Source organism: Chelonia mydas, chromosome 7 (genome assembly GCF_015237465.2).
Source record: "Chelonia mydas isolate rCheMyd1 chromosome 7, rCheMyd1.pri.v2, whole genome shotgun sequence".
Lineage (NCBI taxonomy): Eukaryota > Metazoa > Chordata > Testudines > Cheloniidae > Chelonia > Chelonia mydas.
Window position 1 is genome coordinate 66,189,137 of NC_057853.1, and position 12,581 is coordinate 66,201,717.

At 42.3% G+C, this 12,581-nt stretch overlaps 1 protein-coding gene across 2 annotated transcripts in view; it reads left to right on the plus strand.

Annotated features, from left to right (window-relative positions):
* The window catches only part of LOC119566860 (L-threonine dehydratase catabolic TdcB-like), a 90,634-nt gene that overhangs the window by 22,444 nt on the left and 55,609 nt on the right, over window positions 1-12,581 (plus strand). The window lies entirely within an intron of this gene.

Sequence of the window (12,581 nt, forward strand, 5' to 3'; positions counted from 1 at the left end):
AAGAGCTTTGAGATTCTTGGGAAAAGGGGATATGTACAAGTAAAGCATTATTCTTTGTTGAAGGAAAATTAACACACGGGGGAAAAATTACGAAAGCCACTTCAGCAAAGAGTGGCTTTGATAACGTGTCATCTGTTCTGCGTGGGGCCCACTGGAAATCCTGTTGTCTGACTGAGCCTGCAAAGTTAGTATTTTTCTTGGATGCTTTTGAGGATGACCTTTGTGAACCTTTTGACCTGAGCAGAAAGGTTAACAGAAGCCTAACGTGGATCCAAATCCTTAGTGCCTCCTTTGAAGTGTAGGGGAACAAAGCAGCAGCATGTCTTCCACAGTCAGAAATGTCTGACTTTTACGAAGTGGACCAAAAGATTAGTTCAGCTGCTCTGTCAGACAGAGCCTGCACAAAGCAGGTTTCACGACAGTGTGTTTCCATGCAACACTTGGTGTCTTTACTCTCTGTCTTTTGCCCTTCCAGGAGGAGATTACCAAGTAGTGCCTGAATTTAGTGCATGATACAGTCACATCTTCTCAGTACAAAGACATAAGTTAAGAACAGAGCTTCAAGTTTTGTTTGGAATATACTTGCTTTTAAAGGTTATTCCTAAATACCAGAACTGCTAAAAACAATAATTTTTCAAGGAAAAAATGTTTCTCATGAGAAAATGCTGATTTGATGGAATTGAAATCTCCCACGAGAATGTGTTGACCCCATCAAAAGTCTCTTTGGAAACTAGGTAGGCAGGCTGGCTGACTGGTCAGCCTGCTGCTTCCTTCCAGCCAGCTGGTAGATGGGCAGACTCCCTGGCTGACTGCCTCCCCAGCTGCCCTTAATTCTCTTGAACGGAATTCTGTTTCACAAACAATGTCACAATTCGGATTGTTGATTCCCATTCGGAAACTTTTTTTTCTTCAAAATTGTGAAATTTTCCACAGAATGGGAACTCCGGTTCCCACTCAGCTCTGATCAATACCTTCTCTGTTCACAGATGCTTGGTGTTTCTCTTGAATGTGCCCAGTTTTGTTTGAGATGTGCTTGGGGTGGTGAGAATGTTACATGGATGGTTGCTTTGAGAGTAACGTGATAGTGGTCGATTTTACATGTGCTTCACTAATGAATGTAATTCCATTTTCCAACAAGTTAGTTATGCTGGGGCAGGAGAGCATCTGGAGACTTCACAATGGAATGACTGGCATGATGGTTCTGCACTTAATGATAGCGTTAAGCTCAGAATTTCCTAAAAGTGGATTTCACAAGCTGTTCTACACCTGGGAGAGATCAATTTTGCAGAACTGAAAACAACCCCAGGTGATAAAATGATAAATAAACCCTGATGTCCATTTTCTCTGCAAAACTCTCTGCAGTTCTAACTGGCTCTAATGAAGAAGTGGGGAAATCTCAGGTTATCAGGTGGACTAGAAAAATACGAGAGAACTGGCAAAGCATTGATGTGAGACTGGGGCATTCTTCTAGTACCTATGCTTCTGTGGCGATACTATTGTAGCAGTCAGTGTGCTGGATGGTGAAGGAGTGCACCTTGGTGCACACTGCCCTAAATGTTCAAAAATAGAGAGCAAATAAAGACCCTCAAATTTATTTTAAGAATCTCACATTTAAGCCAATCTCCAGGTTATTGGAGACCTGATTTGTAATTTTGTTTGTGTGTGTTTAAGTCTTAAGGCTGGCAATACTGTTGTATCTCGTTGACAACTACCCTCCTATGCCTCTTATGTGAACTCTCAGAGCTAATGTGATTATCATACAATAAAGGATATAAAGGAAAATGAAATTCAGCTGCTGGAAACTTAAGAACCAGCACTTTGCCCCATGGATTGTTAGCAAAATGAAAGTGAGTCTATTCGGAAGCTGTTGCCTTTGCTGTCTACACAACATCAAGACACTGGCGCAGTTGGATTCCAAATAACTGTATTTATTAACTATGTACAAATATACAAAACTAAGCTACTTACATACACGGCTGCTTTGCCACTGTTCTGATGGCTTAGTAGAAGACAGAGTGGCTCGCAAGTGGGATTCCAAACTGTTTAAAGGGATGCTACGTAGTTTCAGATGGCAACACTATACAACGTGCCCTTGTTAAGTATTCATTGCGTGCTGCCTGTCAATAGCACAGGTCAGAATAGCCAAAGGTGGTGTGGTTATAGTAGGCAGCTGTCCTGATTCTCCCTTCTCGCTGGTGTCTCGGGATGTTAACACTTCCATGCTGCAGTCTGGTTCAAGGGACAAACTGAATTTGACAGCTGAGTTTCTGAAATGTTAAGTCTTTTAGGAAATCGGATGGGGCTGAAGAACTTCTTAGGGAAGCTCATCCTCCCGCTAAAATTTGTGGAGTGATGGCAATTTACACTGGCTCAGGTCCTGTCCCAAGTTGCTCAGCGCGGGAGCAATCCAAAAGAATCAAAATGTTGCTTAGGGTAATTAATCTGCTTTCTTTTAAAAGGGAGAATAAAGATTTCCAAACTGGTTTGTAGTCTATGGAGAACTTGCTGGTGGTCTTTGGAGAGCTGGCTGGTCACATAGTGGTACATCTCTTTCTTCTTCTTCGTCAGTGCTTCACCAAATGGTTGGCTGTAGCGATAGTTAGCCATTTGGTCCATTCCTGTACAGCCACAAGGGCTTGACGGGCCAAAAGTCCAAAGTTGGAACACACTTGACGCACCCCTGTAATAAGGGGCTGTGCCTCTGGGCTGGCTCCACCCCTTGGTTGGTGGAATTTTTATTCTGGATGTTACAAGCACCCGGAGAACAGCGTTCGCCGGAATGACTTCTGGCATTCTCACAATATGTCCCCAAAGTGTAAGACTCTGTCTGCAGACAATGGCCCCATTAGTCTGTAGACCGGAGCGACCACAAACATCTGCATTATAAATGAAGTCATTCCACTTTATGCCCAATATATGACATTGGCATTTTGTGTGGAAAGCTTCCAGCTTTGCCTAATCTGAGCGGCACAATGTCCACGTTTCGCAACCGTACAGCAGTACGGACAGGATTCAGCTTGAATAGATCCTGAACGTGGTCATCCTGCTGAGATGATGTTGATTCCATATTCATTGTAAATGACCCATGGCAGACACTGTGATCCAATCCAGTGGAGAACCTCCATGCAAGAGTTGGAGGAACTGGTGAATATAGAACCCAAACAGCAAAATCTGGAGACTGTTTTGACAGCTTCATTACTCAAAGAGATTGGTGTTGTGGGTGGACCTGATCCTAGGTTTTGCAGCTTTGTCTTTTGACCACGAAACATAGCAGCCAACCTTAGCTGCTGACTCCTCCATTTGCTGGAGTGCCTCCTGAAACCTGTCTGGGCCCTGTACTACATCTCTTCCTCCTTATTTCCAAAAATAGAGCCCAGGGGAGGGAGAGATGAAATGAATGGCAAAAACAAACAATCACACTGTTTACTTGTTTTTAAAGGACAAAATGCTTATCTCATCAAAGGCAGCTAAACATTTTGACCGTAAGAATGGTTTTCCATGAAAGAAATTGTTGTATCCACTGCCAAAATGTTAGGTGACTGCAACGTAGCAGTCATTGTGTCACATGGTCATTGTGGATGGGGAGGGACCATATGATGGCTAATGATGGAGGATGATGCACACTACAACTTATTCAATAAGGTCTGGTCTGCACTATGAAAATGTTTAAGCACCCCTGACCTGGAAAAATGGCTGGTAAATCCTATAATTTGGTCCTATTATAATTTTTTTCCCCTCCCAACTTGTGAGACAAAATGGACGCTGGAGCTTCCCAGTGTGTCTTATTGGGTATAATCTAGCTTCGAACAGACGTTCATGAGACTGATATCAAGAGGCCCAACTAAGATGTCTCCATAGATTGATTTTCTTAATGTGATAGCTGAGCAGGAGCTGCCTTTTCTCAAACCATCAAATCTAAAGGGCCAGATGCTACATATTGGTGAGCTAATGCACTTTGTTTCTTTTTTTTAAAGGCCACTATCCAGGATCAACAGGGCCCCCTTTATTGAAAACACCTGCTAAATTAAACAGGTTTTCTTATGTTCTAATTGACACATTCCTAGGAAAGTTGAAATCAAGTTATTTGAAAATAAATCTGCTTAAAGTCAGCTTTTGTACATGACCTCATGGGATTCAATCTTTATTCAGCCTCCATATTAACCTTGGTCAGTTCACAGTCCAAAAGGACTAAAAATAATCCCTACCAGCTCCACTGGGATTGGTAAAATCCATGTGTCCCCCTTCTACCTCTTATGTCATCCCCACTAATAAAGATTCTGCAGTTGGAATTCAGTTATGTTTTCCTTGATGCATGAGGCAGAATAGAATCCAGCTGCTTCGTTCTGTGGCTGTATCGACCTTTCAGGGCTAGTGGTAGTAAACGTTTGGCTGTGTCAATAAAACAGATTTGACCCCAACGGCTTGTCTACATGAACACTTAGTTCGGAGCAAGATGAGGTGTAAATCTATTCCATGCTCACCTGTAGTGCACAAGGGAAATCTGTGTGGCTCCTGCTGTCTTGCACTAGAAATTCCCTAGCCCGCTTTAATCTACCTCACTTTGATGTTGCTCCAGGTGGTGCTGTTGTACATAATCTTACAAATGCTCTTTCTTAGGGATGCACACACATTTTTACTCTTTGAAGAAATGCTGCTTTTAGTTTTGTTATGCTGATGTCCTTTGAGAGATGCTGTTGCAGACAGCGGAGAGTTTGGTCTCTTTCACTTGCTGTATTGGAGGTCCATTCTTGGGACAGAGCAGCTGAACTATACAATATTGATAGGTGGTCTTTCTCTTGTTGAAGCTGTTCCACTTTGTATTAAATTTATAGTGACTTGTAGTCCGGTGGTTAGGGCACTCACCTGAGAGGTGGGGAAACTACTGTTCAAATCCATTCTCCTCATCAGGGATGTGTGGGGGGGGGGGCGGGGGGGAATTGAACTAGCATCTCCTACATCCTGGATGAGTAACCTAACAACTGGGCTAATGGTTATAAGGGAGGCTGCTGCCACCACAGCACCTCCCTAGCTATTATATGAGGAGTTAGGCATGCTCCGGATCAGGCCCCACTGGCAAGGGCGGGGAGGAACACCTATCTACACCTGGCTTGAGAATCGTGCACAGCCTTAGACATAAGAGAGGCATCTGGGAGCTAGAAGTGAGGCAGCAATGTGCATGCCCAGTGGCAGAAATTTAGGCACTCTGAGTGTCTGCAGGGTTAGGTGGCCACCAAGCAGGGATTTTGTGGATTGCAGTTGTCCCTAAAACTGGCTAGGCACCCAAGTTTCTTTATGGATCTAGGCCTTAGAACAAAAATACAGGCAAAGAGCACATAACTAGCAACAAAGTGACTTACTAGATAAAAAAAACACAGCACATGCATGACTGATCTGATTAAGTAAATTTTTCAACAGAAGAGTGGAAGGAAGGTTTTGGAACAGAGGAAACAGAATGTTACAGATGCCGTTCTCTGGAAAGTAAGCTACTAATTACCATCGGAGAAAGCATTCTCCAGTGTATTCATTTTGGCAATGGCATAACATGAGAAACTAATTAGGTCATGCAAACATGGGTTTGTACAAAATCCGGCTGTTGAGATGTTCCCAACATACCACTGGCCAGTGATGTTTGCATAAACCCTCTCTCTCTCTCTCTCTCTCTCTCTCTCTCACTTGAACAAGTCCAATACTTGATGATAAAAGAAGTAAATAAATGCTTAACGATATTGCTGAGTTGTAGGGAGGAGAAATGAAGTAAAGAGGGAATGTCTGTAGGCAGATTTTGTACTGCAATGAGAGAAACATCAGTAGCATTCCTGGGTCTGATTTCTTGTAAAAGGGCTGACTGAAGTTAGGGTTGGGCATGTCCTGGGCAAGGATTTTGTCTGATGTGGAGTCCCCTATGACCAGGGAAGGAGATGCCGTGATAGGCTTCAAAGGGAAATCACCCCAGGAACAGAAATGTTGTGGCAACGTATAGGGAAAGAAAAACATCCTTCACTAGAGAGAAGGGGGTGAAGACCAATGAGCTTTCTCCTGAGCAGATATGGATAAGACATTTCATCACTAGGAGGAGATCATTTTGCTGATCAAACCAAAGAGACATGCCTATAGGTACTCTGAGAATTGTCTCATCTCCCCCATGTAAACTTAGCTAATGGTGGTTGGCTGGTAGTGACCAGAAGTTATCAAAGCTGTTTGTATGTTAAAAAAAAAAAAAAAAAAAAAAAAGGGGGGGGGGGGGGGTTTGTTCTGGATCCATTCCAGTGTGCACTGGATAGGTCCCACTGGACACCTATCCCTCTTTGTTGGTATCTGCAGGCAAGAGAGTGAGGGTTGAATAGACATGGAAACTAAACTGACCTTTTGCCTGCAGGGGTGGGTCCCTCCAGGGCAGCACTGCAGCCCTTGGGATGATCTTTGTCTGGGAAGTTTGCATTGCTGCTGCTGTAACCTGTTCTGGGAATAAGTAAAGGTCTGAGGACCAGAGATTTCACCAGTGCTAAACTCACCTTAACATTTAGAATGTCACACAAACTGTTCCTATTATCTGCTAATTTTTGTATGAAAATATATATAATAGGCCAATAAAAGAGGGTGGGAACCCCAAGTACAAAGCACAGAAATATAAGCAAGTGCTTTATTTCTCAGTCCTTACTTTAAGAAATTAACATGAATGGGAAAACCGTTCAGATCCTCTGAAAAGATGAAAGAACTGCTCATCTAATTCCAAACAAAAAGGGTGAATAAAAAGACACAGACGACAAATCACAGACGGGGCAGTCAGTATTTGCCTAATCAAGGATCATGTTGGCAGCCATACACATTGTTTTCTAAGCATCAGCAGTGTGGCATCCTCAGACCTGCAGTCTCCACAGAAGACATATTATACATGAGAGCACCTTTGATCAACACTGCAAGATTCTGTGGGCTACAGCCTGCATTGTGAATGCCTTCACATTACGTCCCGCTAGTATTACTGTCATAAGCAGCAATATAGCAGTTGAACTGAACTTGTGTTGTCTACTCTCTATACTTTGTGCATGAAGCTTCACATTGTTTCGGTAAAGAGCTCTATTTTCTGACACTGAAGTACAGCGGTGCAGATGACAGTAGAGAGACAAGGTGGATGAGGTAATATCTTTTATTGAGCCAACTTCTGTTGGTGAAGGAGACAAGCTTTCGTGCTTACAGAGCTCTTTGAATCTGAAGAAGAGCTCAGTGTAAGCTCAAAAGCTTTGTCTCTCTTGCCAACAGAAGTTGGTCCAATAAAAGATTCCATCTCACCAACTTTGTCTCTAAGAGCTTGGGGCCAACATGACCACACCAACAATGCAAACAACAGCGGACACTGTGGAAACAAGCAAAAAAACCCAAATGGTTACAGAATGTATTGCTGAGAATAACTGCATGCATAATGGTATGCACACATACAGGGTCACAGGGAGAAAGAGAGAAACCTTCAGATAATGTAGCAGACCTCTTCGGAGCCAGCCCCCTTCAGAACAATACAGTTTGTACTGTGTTGAAAGCCAGCAGTGAGTCAGTAATTGGAAATGTTGCTCCTAGGTTGTCTTGGTGCCAATACAATTTAGCTTAGTGTATTTGCCAAAACTGGGTAAGAATCTAATACCTCCGAGCTGTTTGCAGCAGTTGCTTCAGGGTTTGTGAGTGATCAACTAGATGGGCCAGGAAACTGACAGGAAAATAGGGGGTTCAAGTGGAAAACAAGTGAGTAATATTGTCACTTTGCATTTTTAACCAGCCTCGGACTGACAATCTCAGCTCTTCATGAAGCCTCATTAGGATGCAGAACACCCCTGTGAAATAGTATAGGTATCAGTGAATATTAGTTATACCCACATCAGAGAGGGGTAAACTTAGGCCTAGAGAAATTGACTTAACTAAGGTCCCACAGTGGCTAAATGACTGAAGCAGGAGTAGAATTTGTGAGTCCCAGTCTCCTATTCTAAGCATACTGCTTCCAAAATATACAGAATATTTTCTGTTAAATGGGCTGCACCCTATTGTTACACACTTCCCGGAAACCAAAACATGTCTGCTGTAAAGCTGTACTGTATAATACAACTTTAGATCATACAAGAGTGCGACCCATCACTAACGTGGAGTATACCAGGGCTACCAAATGGTCAAATGGATCCATGGCATATCATACTGCAGAAAAACTAGTCAGGGAATTCTCTGAGTAACCCAGAGATCAGGATTAGATTGCTTGGGTCTTTGGCAGGTTAGCTTTGTAAATTGCACTTGTCAAAGTGGAGAACAACTGAAAGTGGAGGAAGAACCTATTTCCCCACAGGAATGAAAAATTGTTTGCTGAGAGAGGCTTAGGTGGCTATAGGCCTTGAATACAGCAAGTGACGGTTCTCGTGCTGTGGAGGAAGGGAAGTTGTGTTGTAAAATAGCAATGAGGCTGAGCACTGTATTACTTTGCATTTTTGTAGCAGTTGCCATGAGTGAGCTGGTGCCTGAGTGTATTAAGCCTCATGACATAGGTAACACTTAACAAGTGGGGAAACTGAGGGGCAGGATATCAAGCAAACTTGTCCAAGGCAATTCAGCAAGTCAGAGGTGGAGTTGGGAATAGAACCTGAATCTGACTCCTAATTTGGGTTCTAACCATTGGCCTATGCTCCCTTTTCCATAGCTACAGGAGGTCACAGACTGATTCAGAAAAGGGAATGTCTTGCCAAAGGGAGGGACCAAACAAGCCATTTCAATGAAAACCTGCATAGTGAATAAAAGACATGTTCAGTGCTCCCCCATGTTCCTGCTACGTTACCTGTAATGTTCCAGGGTTGTTTTTTTAAGAGGCGGGAACCGGCAGAAATGAGGTTTAATCTTTACCCATCTTCTGATAACATACAGTGTGCACATGTCATGTTTCAGGTGGCATATAGCAGAAGCAAGCCATGAATCCTTTAAAATAGGTTGTAGGAGGAAAGTTTGCCATACTGTTGCAGCTGTGGTGGTCGCAGGATGTGAGAGATAAGGTGGGGGAGGTAATATCTTATTATTGGACCAACTTCTGTTGGTGAGAGAGACAAGCTGATGAGCTTCGCAGAGGTCTTTTTTCAGGTCCGGGGAAGGTAACCAGAATGTCCAAGCTAAATGCAAGGTACAACTGAGTGTTAAGTACAGGCGGGGGGTTCACGTGTGCTGTAGAACACCATGTGAAGTGAAGTGGGTAATTTTCACAAAGCGATCACTTCATATCTGACCTCTCCGTCTTTGTCCTCAAAGGAAACCTGCACAACGCCTTCAAAAGACAAGCCTGGGAACTTCAGTTCATAACTCGCTGAGCAGAGACTGCAAGTGTCTGATATTTTCTTAGTTACATAGTTAATCACATAAGGACTCCTGACCAGCATTGGCATGTAGAATAAGCCTAAAATTGTCAAACAAGAGCTGGCTGATCATATAGCACTGGCTTCTCCTCCTCATTTCCAGCTACAAACCCCCATGAAAAGGCAGCTTAAATACTTTCCCAAAGACTTTATTTCTTGGAAACAATTGCTGCATTTGCCACACAGATATTTTGTGATCATGAGTAGAAACGCAGATAGCCGGAGCAAAGGCTTTGGTTCATGTTGTCAGGAGCCAGATGCATAATCTGAATTATGATCCTCCCTCCCTCCTTTTCTCTTGAGGTTTCTTTCTAAAAAAAGACAATGTATTTATTACCATGCACTAATCATCACAGAAATATACACCAGACTGCAGTTCTGTACAATTTCAGGTATAGATGGTTACACCAGGGACACAGTGGTGAGTCCAATAAATGCTGAAACTGAAATGAACAAATGACCAAGATTCAGAGAGTGCAATAAAGTGAGGGCTTTCATGTGAAGCTCTGCATTATTTAGAAAGCTAGATGCTGCTTATAATGTGAAGTTTGGGTACATCAATTATAGTTTTACGATAACACTAGTTTTGTACATATGCTGATAAAATTTTGTGTGGCAGCATTTTGCCAAAACAAAGTTAAATGTACAGGTGTGCCTCATGTGGTCCTTCGTCCCTAATTTTGTGGTTCTTATTGGAGTTCAGTGGAAGGTTCACACACAGACCTATTTGTTGTGGCTTCACATATTTATCAATAGTTATACTGTGATAATATCTATGGACGCTGCTGTGACCCAAATAGTAGTTCAAGGTCATAACTTTATTATGACCTCTTCAAAAATGTTTGTGATGCTTTACTTAGAAAGCTAATGCACTTCTAAGGTCACTTACTAACATTGCCACTGAGGAAAGCTGATACAGAGAATTCACAGAGCACTAAATATTATACAGATTGGAAGATAAAATACACAGGAGAGAACTGGGGAGCTAATTGATTATGCTCAAGAAATGAAGAGTCAGGATGGGAGAAGAGGAGATGATACAAATTGTAATAAGCCTATGAATAATTTCAAGGAAGGAATTCTCTCTCTCAACTAAGGAAGGGAACTCTTTTCCACCTCAAAAGATGGTAAGACAAGAAGCAATGGTCCAAAGTTAAAAAAGAAAAATGTGGTCGACTAGGCAGTAGGAAATGTTCTGCCCCATGTGGGTACTGGGTATTGTAAGATGATTGGGAGGTGGGGGAGTGCCATGCTTCCTTCCTGGAAATAGTCAGTATGAGGGGCCTGATCTTTCAGCCTTTATGAAGTTAGCAGAAGATCTGACTGCACAAAGACTGCAGGATCTGATCCTAGACTAGTTAACTCATGAGTGGGAATGATTATAGGGAGTAGACCAACCAAAAAGCAAGGTGGGTCGTGGATAGCAATGAGATTGAAGGACCCAGGTAAATGTTTTTTTTTTTTTCCTGGACCTAAGAGTTATGATCCGGAAACTTGCAAAGGTAGTCCACTTACCCAATCTTGCTCATGTCTTAGTTTGATTCTGGCACTTATAGGTTACCTATTTCTTAGGTTTATTTTCTATTTATGCATATATTTTTGTCAGGGTCCCTTCATTATTGTTACTGGCCTGTGTGCCAAATAGGCATACATTTTGCACAGCTGTTTTCCTCCTCCCCACCCCCACCCCAATTCAGACACTACGTTTATTTCAATGTTGCCACAATTGCACCAACAAAAAATGAGGCCTACCTGGCACTGGGCCAATCTAGTTGATTTTAAGCACAGCCTGAACTGTGATCCAAAGCTAAGTGTTTTAATCAGACACATCAGGAGGCTAGGAAAGAGGATTTAGATCAATGAGAGTCTAGAACAGGGTAATAGACTTTGAACCATTAAGTACTTTACCTTGAGACTACTAGTGCTGACTGGAAAGCAAAGAGTTTAGTGTTCCATTTCCAAATCCGCCCTGATGTACTGTCTAACACTGAGCTGAAACATTTATTTGCTTTCAGCAAAGTGCTAAATCATTCATGGTTTTTGCTGTCACATCTAAGCAGCAATTCATCATAAATGAAGGCTTTTTGAACTCTTATCAACACAACACACCACATAACTAAACACCATAAAGAATACTAGCTACTCTGAGCAATTCTAGAATAATCTACATGTGTCTCTGCTCTCAATTTTTATTAGGATTTTAGCTCTTTGGCTACATTTGTAGACATACATACATTGTACATAAAATGAATGATTTTTAAATTTTGAGGTATTGGGTTTTAAAAATAAACAATACTTAGCTCTTATATAACAGTTTGAGATCTATAGATCTCAAAGTGCTTTACAAAGGAGGTCAGTATCATTATCCTCATTACACAGATGGGGAAACAAATAGAAGGGCAGCTAATAGAAAATGATAGTAATACTGTATTTCTTGAGCCTTGTGAGTTATGGAATGTGTCACTTCCATTCACATCTGTTAGAGGAAAAAGACCAGAAAGTGGTGGGAAGAGTCCACTTCCCCCTCCAAGAAGTAGTCTGAATTGCAAGAATGCCAGTCTGCACCAAGCAACTCCTGATCCCAGGCAGGTCTTTGCTGACTTCAGGGGCTCTGCACGGGGTTCCTCCTGCCTGGATGCAATTGCAGGTCTGAGGGCTTAGACCCTAATTTTGCAAAGACTTAAGCAGGTGCTTACGTTTAGAAGCCATGAGTAGTTCCATTGAAATCAATGAGACTACTCACAGTGCATAAGTGTTTTCTGGTAAGGGTGTAAGTCTGGACTGAATCGAGATCACATCTTGGTACTCTTCAGACGGTGTGCGCAGAACCTTCAGGCCATGATCAGACTGACAGGGTGGGGTGGGGAGGATGACTTTCCTTTTTTGCCTAATCCGTAATGGCAGATCACACTCCACTCTAGTATTAGGAGACAAATGTAAATGAATTACAAAAGGGGAAAACCTCAGTCATCAGTTTAGTCTTGTTCCTTTCCTGATGCTCATTCTTCTTGTCTATTCTCATCTTTGTCTCATTGGTCTTTGGTCTTTAGTATGCTGTTTTGGCAGGTGTCCCCCAGTGGTGTGTTACATAGTTTTCTTCTGAGTTCTTCCTTAGTGTGCAAGCAATCAAAAGTGCCATCTTGGAACACAAGCTGTGTTATTGCTAGTTTTTGTTTTGCAAGTTTGTGTGTAGGGGCAAGGGTCCTTGGAGAG